Consider the following 9,370-nt stretch of genomic DNA (forward strand, 5'->3'; position numbering starts at 1 on the left):
TCTATATACCTTATGGTATCAGGTCTGATATCAAGGTCTTTAATCCATTTGGATTTTACCTTCGTACACGATGTTAATTGGGGGTCTATGTTCACTTTTATGCAAGTGGCTAACCAGTTCTGCCAGCACCACTTGTTGAAGAGGTTTTCACTGCTCCACTTACGATTTCTTGCTCCTTTGTCAAAAATTAGGTAATTGTATGTCTGTGGGACAATGTCTGAGAACTCAAGCCTATTCCGCTGATCTGAGGGTCTGTCTTTATTCCAATATCATACTGTTTTGATAACTATTGCTTTGTAGTACAGTTTAAAGTTGGGGAAAGTAATGCCTCACATTTTCCTTTTCCCTAGGAGTGCTTTACCTATTCGAGGGTGTTTATTGTTCCAGATGAACTTCATAAGTGTTTGATCTACTTCTTTGAAGAATGTCATGTGTATTTTTAAGGGGATCGCATTAAATCTGTATAACGCTTTGGGGAGTATTGCCATTTTAATGATGTTAATCCTGCCCATTCATAAGCACAGTATGTGTTTCCATTTCCATGTGTCCTCTCTTATTTCTTGGAGCAGAGCTTTATAGTTTTCTTTGTATAGGTCTTCACGTCTTTGGTCAAGTTGACTCCAAGATATTTGAGTTTATGTGGCACTATTGTGAATGGGATTGCCTTCTTGACTTCCTTCTCTTCCTTTCATTCTTGGTGTATAAAAAGGCCATTGATTTCTGTGTGTTAATTTTGTAGCCTGCCACCTTGCTATATGAGTCTATTGTTTCTAGAAGCTTTTCCGTAGAGACTTTACGGTTTTCTAAGTAGAGTATCATGTCATCTGTAAACAATGAGACCTTGACTTCTTCCTTTCCTATCTGGATTCCCTTGATATCTTTTTCTTGCCTGATCGCTATAGCAAGAACTTCCAGTACTATATTGAAGAGGAGTGGTGAGAGTGGACAGCCTTGTCTTGTACCAGAATTTAGAGGAAAGGCTTTTAGTTTTTCTCCATTGAGGATAATAGTTGCATTGGCTTGTGGTAGATGGCTTCAACTAGATTGAGAAAGGTTTTTTCCATTCCCATCTTGCTAGATTTTTTATCAAGAATGGGTGTTGGACCTTATCAAATGCTTTCTCTGCATCTATTGATATGATCATGTGATTTTTATTTTTCTTCTTGTTGATGTTGTGTATGATGTTGATAGATTTACGAATGTTAAACCATCCTTGCATTCCTGGGATGAAACCTACTTGGTCATAGTGTATGATCTTCTTGATGATGCATTGGATCCTATTTGCCAGGATTTTTTTTGAAGATCTTTGCATCAGCATTCATCAGGGATATTGGTCTGTAATTTTCTTTTTTGGCAGCGTCTCTGTCTGGTTTTGGTATCAAGGTGATGTTGGCTTCATTAAAGCTGTTTGGGAGTGTTCCCGTTTTTTTCAATTACATGGAAGAGCTTGGCTAGGATTGGTAGTAGCTCCTCTTGAAAGATTTGAAAAAATTAATTAGGAAATCCATCTGAGCCTGGGCTTTTCTTTTTGGGCAGATGCTTAATTACAGTTTCAATTTCCGCAGTAGTGATGGGGGTATTTAGATATGCTACATCCTCCTTATTTAAGTGTGGAAGGTCATAAGTGTCCAAGAAATTTTCCATTTCTTCTAGGTTCTCACGTTTAGTAGCATAAAGTTTCTCAAAGTGGTCTCTGATTACCCTTTGGATCTCTGCAATATCTGTCGTGATCTCCCCCTTTTCTTTTCTAATATAGGTTATCAGGTTTCTCTCTCTTTCTTTGTGAGTTTTGCCAATGGTCTATCAATCTTGTTTGTTTTTTCAAAGAACCAACTTCTGCTTTCATTGATCTTTCTGATTTTTTTTTTTTTGGTTTTCTACTTCATTGAGTTCTGCTTTCAGGTTTGTTATTTCCTTCGTCTCCCTATTTTTGGTTCCTTTTGTTGGTCATTTTTCTAATTTTTTTTGCTGTGTCATTAAGTTATTCAGGTATGTCCCTTCTTCCTTTCTGATGTGTGCCTGTAGAGCTATAAAATTTTCTCTCAGGACCGCTTTTGCTGTGTCCCATAGATTCTGGCAGTTTGTGTCTTCATTATCATTTGTTTCCAGGAAAGTTTTGATTTCCTTTTTGATTTCATCTCAGACCACTGGTTGTTCAGTAGCAGGGTGTTTAATTTTCAATTGTTAAAGTTTTTCTTCTGTGTGGCTTTGTAGTTCACGTCTAAATTCAGAGCCTTGTGGTCAGCAAAGGTAGCCTGCAAGATTTCTATCCTCTTGATTTTATGGAGGTATGCTTTATGTGTCAGCATGTAGTCTATTCTGGCGAATGACCCATGTACATTGGAGAAGAATGTGTATCCAGTTTTGGGGGGGATAGAGTGTCCTTTATATATCTACTAGTCCTCTTTCTTTCATTACTCTTTTCAGGGATAGTATGTTTTTGTTGGGTTTCAGTCTGGTTGACCTATGAAGTGTTGATAGGGCCATGTACAGGTCTCCCACAATTATTGTGTTATTATTGACGTCTTCTTTCAGATTTGTCAGGAATTGTATTAGATAATTTGCTGGTCTCTCTTTTGCTGTATATATGTTTAATAGTCTGATTCTTCCTGTTGCACATATCCCTTGATTAGTACATAGTGTCCATCTTTGTCCCTTACCACTTTTCTGAGCATAAAGTTGGTGTCATCAGATTTTAACATGGCTACCCCAGCTTTTTTGAGGGTGTTGTTTGCTTGGATGATTTTCCTCCAGTCTTTGATTTTGAGTCTATATTTGTTCTTTATTCAGATGTGTTTCTTGTAGGCAGCAGAAAGTTGGATTCACCTTTTTGACCCATTTTGCCACTCTGAATTTTTTAATTGGTGAATTTAGTCCATTGACATTTAGGGAGATGATTGTCATAGGATTTAACATCATCTTTGTAGATAAGTTTGCTGTGTTTGTTGGTCTCTCTTGTCTTAGAGTAGACCAGTCAGTTTTTCCTTTAAGGCTGATTTATCATCTGTGAAGTTTCTGAGCTGCTGTTTATCCATGAAGTTATGTATTCTTCCTTCAAACCTGAACATGAGTTGAGCTGGGTGCAGTATTCTTGGTGAGGCATTCATTTCATTCAGTCTTGTCACAATATCCCACCACTGTCTTTTGGCCTTGAGAGTTTCTTGTGACATGCCTGCGGTAAGTTTTAGGGATGCTCCTTTGAATGTAATTTCCATTTTTGATCTTGCTGCTTTCCATATTCTATCTCAATCTGTGGGATTTGTCATTGTAGTGAGGATGTGTCTTGGGTTGTTTTTCTTTGGATCTCTTTTAGCTGGTACTCTTTGGGCATGCAGGATTTGATTGTATGTAGTCTTTAACTCTGGGAGTATGTCTTTGATGATGTCTTTGACAGTTGTTTCTTCCTGGAGATCTCCTACCTGGTTCTCTGGGACTGCAATGATTCTTATGTTGTTTCTGTTGAGTTTATCAAAGACTTCTATTTTCATCATTCACATTCCTTGAGTACTTTTTCCATTGCCTGTTTGTTTGTCTTAAGGTTCTTTTCCAATTTCTTCTGTTGTGTTGAGTTTTTTTTGCACCACATCTTCCAGTACTCCAATTCTCTCCTCAGCTGCTTATTCCCTGATGGCGAGGCCATCCATTGAGGTTTTCAATTGCGCTACCGTGTTTTTCAGATGTTATTTTAATTTGTAGTTTTCTGATTTCTGTCTTTGTGTTCTGTTCAGATGGATCTCTGCTTTCTTTGAGTTCTTCAAACATCTTCTATCTTGTTATTTTAATTCCTTATCCAAGAGGTTAATCAGGTGGTTGGAATTTATTAGGTCATCCGAGCTTTTGTCTTCATTCTCTATGCATGGTGTTTGCCTGCGAGGTTTCCCCATTGCCACGCTTGTAGTGTGGTTTTTCCTGTGTTCTGTGGTGGCGTTCATTAGTTAGAAAGAGTATGCGGCTGCAAAGCGAAGCGGAGGACTCTTCTGCTGCCTCTATTTGACAGTTTTTTGGAAGTGCACTCCCTAGGCCTCTGTGGGGACCTTCAGGGATTCAGAAACACAGGCAGACAGGTGCAGGATAAGTTTTGCTTGAAGTCCTCAGAGTGAACAAGGCACAGCAGGGTGGAGCCTCCGCAGATCAGAGAGCTTAGCTTATTGGACAGCGACCCCCACAGCCAGAATTTACTCACTGGGCAGCTTCAAAATGCAGGTTTTTGGGGGTGTGCTCCCTAGGCCTTTGAGGAGACCTTTACGAATTCAGAAACACAGGCAGACTGGCGCAGGAGAAGTTTGCTATCAGTTTTAATGTTAATGTTTGTTTCCTTGATTTCAAACTACGTCATCTTTTTCCTCTTGCCTTTGTCTATTCCCCTGAACTGTGCCCCACCCAGTAAATGGGGGTCACCCTGTCAGAATTCATGATATCAGAGACACAGCACCTTATAGCTTTTGTTATTGAGCACTGCTATTCTAAGATGTTGCACTCTTCAAGACCAAGGACAATATTATGTTTTGATTCTCTGGTTGTGCTCAGCACTATGTTGGACATCAAGTGAGTAATAGATAATTCTTCATTAATCTGAAGAAAAACTTGAGACAGTTTTGTATTTATTGTTAGTAACCACAGCTACTCATTTTGCTAAAAGAATCAAATAATCTCTCATTTATAGCTACCAGCAAGGACAGTTCTTGGAAAGTGCTGAAGCATTTGATTGCTCACCAACCATCTCCAGAGATGTCAAGGAAAGTCTGGAATGCTGCTTAACAATGTTCATGTTCCTCTGTGGGTGGACAGGCAACTCAGAGTCCCTTCTCACCTTTCCCCTTTTGCTTAGATAGGACAACTTAACTCTAATCTTCAGAGGTAAGGGGGATGTCTGAGACCTCTTTACACTTTTGCAAGTTTGACCTGGCATACACATCCTATAGAAATGTAAAAAGCAGCGAACTTTAAGCTTTAGAAGCCATACAACTGTTCTATGCTTAAGCTCATCTAGTATTTCTGAATAAATTACAAAACACAAAAAAGACAGTTTTTTTTTATTTTTATAATTTTTAGGTACATAGTGACATTGAATCAGGGGCATTCCCACCACCAATGTTGTCCTCCCTCCACCCCTGTTTTTAGCATGCATTCCATACCCTCTCCTTTGAGCCCTTGGCTGCTAATATAAGTGGCCTCTTCTGTGTCTAGTTTGTTGTAGATTGGGTTTCGATTCTGTTGTCATTGGCTTTGGATTTGGTGTTTAAGTCTGATCATTTTTTAATTACTACTTAATGTTCATATAACTGTCTGGTCTTGGTACCCTCTATCATTTCTCCCCCAGTAAGACTTAATGTTTTTAAGGGCTTCCCACTGAAACCAGGGTGGGGGAGGGGTCCAGTATCAGAACTTGCTATGGGACCAGAGTGATAGCACAGCAGTAGGGCGTTTGCCTTGTATGTGGACAACCTGAACAAACCTGGTTTCAATCCTCAGCATTTCATATGGTCCCTGGAGCCTGTCAGGAGCAATTTCTGCGTGCAGAGCCAGGAGTAAACCACTCAGTGCTGTTGGGCATGGCCAAAAAAATAAAATAGTTTATATATGCCAGAGACCAAACCCTAATATGAAATTCAGCAAGACAAACTAGTCTTGTGTGGCCAGAGTACATAACCTAAGGTATTGGCTTGCCCCAGAGCCCAAAGAAATACCACAGTTTCCTATCAGTCAAACATCCCAGGAAGCTTGTGACATCCTTGAAACTTCACTAACCTTGAGATGTTACTGTGCTCCTTAGCTCCTTATGTAAAGATGGCATGTAAAGATTACCCATATATGACCTCTGTAATGCAAGCTGTTCCATCCTGCTTTCTCTCCACCCGCTGTATAATCGTGCTTAAAAAGAGCCTGTACCAACTAATAAACCAGGACCTTGATAAGACACTTTTACTTGGTCTCCTCTTCTTTCCCCCCATTCTCTTTTCAGGCTGGGACCCCTCTACACCCGCAAATAATATATATATATATATATATATATATATATATAAACTTGCTGCAGCCTCCAGATCTTGGACACTCCAGAAATAAATGTCCCAACACATCTTGACATTGTCTTTTGGTTCAGCTATTCACTTACACCTAATGACACACTTACTTAACTAAGAGATCCAGTTCCTTTAAAAATTTCATAGCTTAGGAGCCAGAGTGATAGTACAGCAGGTAGGGCTTTTGCCTTTCATGCAGCCAATCCAGATTCTATTTTTGTCAGTGGTTGGCAACCTTTTTTATTAACTGAGCCAAATCTCTCAAAAACCACGATTGAAATTTATTTTGAGAGCCACATTTTTTTTTTTTGGTTTTTGGGTCACACCCGGAAATGCTCAGGGGTTATTCCTGGCTCTACACGCAGAAATAACCCAGCAGGCTTGGGGGACTTTATGGGATGCCAGGATTCGAACCAGGAACCTCCCACATGCAAGGCAAATGCCTTACCACTGTGCTATCTCTCTGCCCCCCCTTTTTTGGTTTTTGGGTCACACCCAGCAGCGCTCAGGGGTTACTCCTGAGATTTATGCTCAGAAATTGCTCCTGGCAGGCTCAGGGGACCATATGAGATGCCAGGATTCGAACCACCGACCTTCTGCATGAGAGGCAAACCCCTTACCTCCATGCTATCTTTCTGGCCCCGAGAGCCACATTTTTAAAACCAAAAATACATAGAATGGTACACTGTTTTTAGTTTCAATAAGTTTTTATTGAGAATATTCTGCATGCAAGTATCCACATAGGTCAGGAGTATACAAGTAACACAACTAATAAAACAAAAACTTTAGAATGATATTATTTATCAATAACATTAAATTCCATAAAATTTGCCTTACAATATAGAGAAAATTACATCCTGACAATGACTGATAAAATCACAAACACTAATGTGAACATTGGCCTTGCATTTCCTTGGATAGTTTGAATAAGTCAGGTTCGTATGTTATTGTTTTTAATTTTAGGCACGATTCCAGGTTCTCATCGATGAGACAATTTATCAATTTACTCTTGATAAGATTCATGCTTGAACATGATTGTTTGCATAAATATGTAGACCTCAATAAGGAAAGAACAGCAAATGCTAGCTTTTTAGTTGATTATATGAGTCAGGAAAACTATTCCAGGTGTTAAAAATCAACATATCTTCCTTCTCCGGGCCTTTCAAAGCAGACCACTTGTGTTGTGAACTAAGTTCACATTTGTGTTTCTCCAATCTTTCTAAATTAGCACAAAGACGTTCAAATTTCAAGTTCCACAGTTCTTTGTTTTTTTAAATCCAGCAAATGCATTTCAAAGTTGCCAATGTCAATATTAAAGGGAGAAAAATTTAATTCCGTTACAGTGGCATCCAGAGTTGTTGTTGTTGTTTTTTTTTTAACCTGGTTCTTTTTTTTTTTTATTTAAACAAATTGATTACATACATGATTGTGTTTGGGTTTCAGTCATGTAAAGAACACCACCCATCACCAGTGCAACATTCCCATCACCAATGTCCCAAGTCTCCCTCCTCCCCACATGACCCCCCGCCTGTACTCTAAACAGGCTCTCCATTTCCCTCATACATTTTCATTATTAGGAAAGTTCAAAATGTAGTTATTTCTCTAACTAAACTCATCACTCTTTGTGGTGAGCTTCCTGTGGTGAGCTGGAACTTGCAGCTCTTTTCTCTTTTGTGTCTGAAAATTATTATTGCAAGAATTTCTTTCATTTTTCTTAAAACCCATAGATGAGTGAGACCATTTTCCGTTTTTCTCTCTCTCTCTGACTTATTTCACTCAGCATAATAGATTCCATGTACATCCATGTATAGGAAAATTTCATGACTTCATCTCTCCTGACAGCTGCATAATATTCCATTGTGTATATGTACCACAGTTTCTTTAGCCATTCATCTGTTGAAGGGCATCTTGGTTGTTTCCAGAGTCTTGCTATGGTAAACAGTGCTGCAATGAATATAGGTGTAAGGAAGGGGTTTTTGTACTGTATTTTTGTGTTCCTAGGGTATATTCCTATGAGTGGTATAGCTGGGTCATATGGGAGCTCGATTTGCAGTTTTTGGAGGAATCTCCATATCGCTTTCCATAAAGGTTGAACTAGACGGCATTCCCACCAGCAGTGGATAAGAGTTCCTTTCTCTCCACATTCCCGCCAACACTGTTTATTCTCATTCTTTGTGATGTGTGCCATTCTCTGTGGTGTGAGGTGGTATCTCATCGTTGTTTTGATTTGCATCTCCCTGATGATTAGTGATGTGGAGCACTTTTTCATGTGTCTTTTGGCCATTTGTATTTCTTCTTTGTCAAAGTGTCTCTTCATTTCTTCTCCCCATTTTTTGATGGGATTAGATGTTTTTTTCTTGTAAAGTTCTGTCAGTGCCTTGTATATTTTGGAGATTAGCCCCTTATCTGATGGGTATTGGATGAATAGTTTCTCCCACTCAGTGGGTGGCTCTTGTATCCTGGGCACTATTTCCTTTGAGGTGCAGAAGCTTCTCAGCTTAATATATTCCCATCTGTTAATCTCTGCTTTCACTTGCTTGGAGAGTGCAGTTTCCTCCTTGAAGATGCCTGTAATGTACTGGAGTGTCTTGCCTATGTGCTGTTCAATATATCTTATGGTTTTGGGGCTTATATCGAGGTCTTTAATCCATTTGGATTTTACCTTTGTACATGATGATAGCTGGGGGTCTAAGTTCAATTTTTTGCAAGCGGCTATCCAATTGTGCCAACACCACTTGTTGAAGAGGCTTTTCCTGCTCCTTTATCAAAAATTAGGTGACTGTATGTCTGGGGAACATTTTCTGAGTATTCAAGCCTATTCCACTGATCTGAGGGCCTGTCCTTATTCCAATACCATGCTGTTTTGATAACTATTGCTTTGTAGTACAGTTTCAAGTTGGGGAAAGTTATTCCTCCCATATTCTTTTTCCCAATACTTGCTTTAGCTATTCGAGGGTGTTTTTTGTTCCAAATAAATTTCAAAAGTGCCTGAGCAACTTCTTTAAAGAATGTCATGGGTATCTTTAGAGGGATAGCATTAAATCTGTATAATGCCTTGGGGAGTATTGCCATTTTGATGATGTTAATCCTGCCAATCCACGAGCAGGGTATGCGTTTCCATTTCCATGTGTCCTCTCTTATTTCTTGCAGCAGAGTTTTATAGTTTTCTTTGTATAGGTCCTTCACATTTTTAGTCAAGTTGATTCCAAGATATTTGAGTTTGTGTGGCACTATTGTGAATGGGGTTGTTTTCTTAATGTCCATTTCTTCCTTATTACTGTTGGTGTATAGAAAGGCCATTGATTTTTGTGTGTTAATTTTGTAGCCTGCCACCTTGCTATATGAGTCTA

Source organism: Suncus etruscus, chromosome 2 (genome assembly GCF_024139225.1).
Source record: "Suncus etruscus isolate mSunEtr1 chromosome 2, mSunEtr1.pri.cur, whole genome shotgun sequence".
Classification (NCBI taxonomy): domain Eukaryota; kingdom Metazoa; phylum Chordata; class Mammalia; order Eulipotyphla; family Soricidae; genus Suncus; species Suncus etruscus.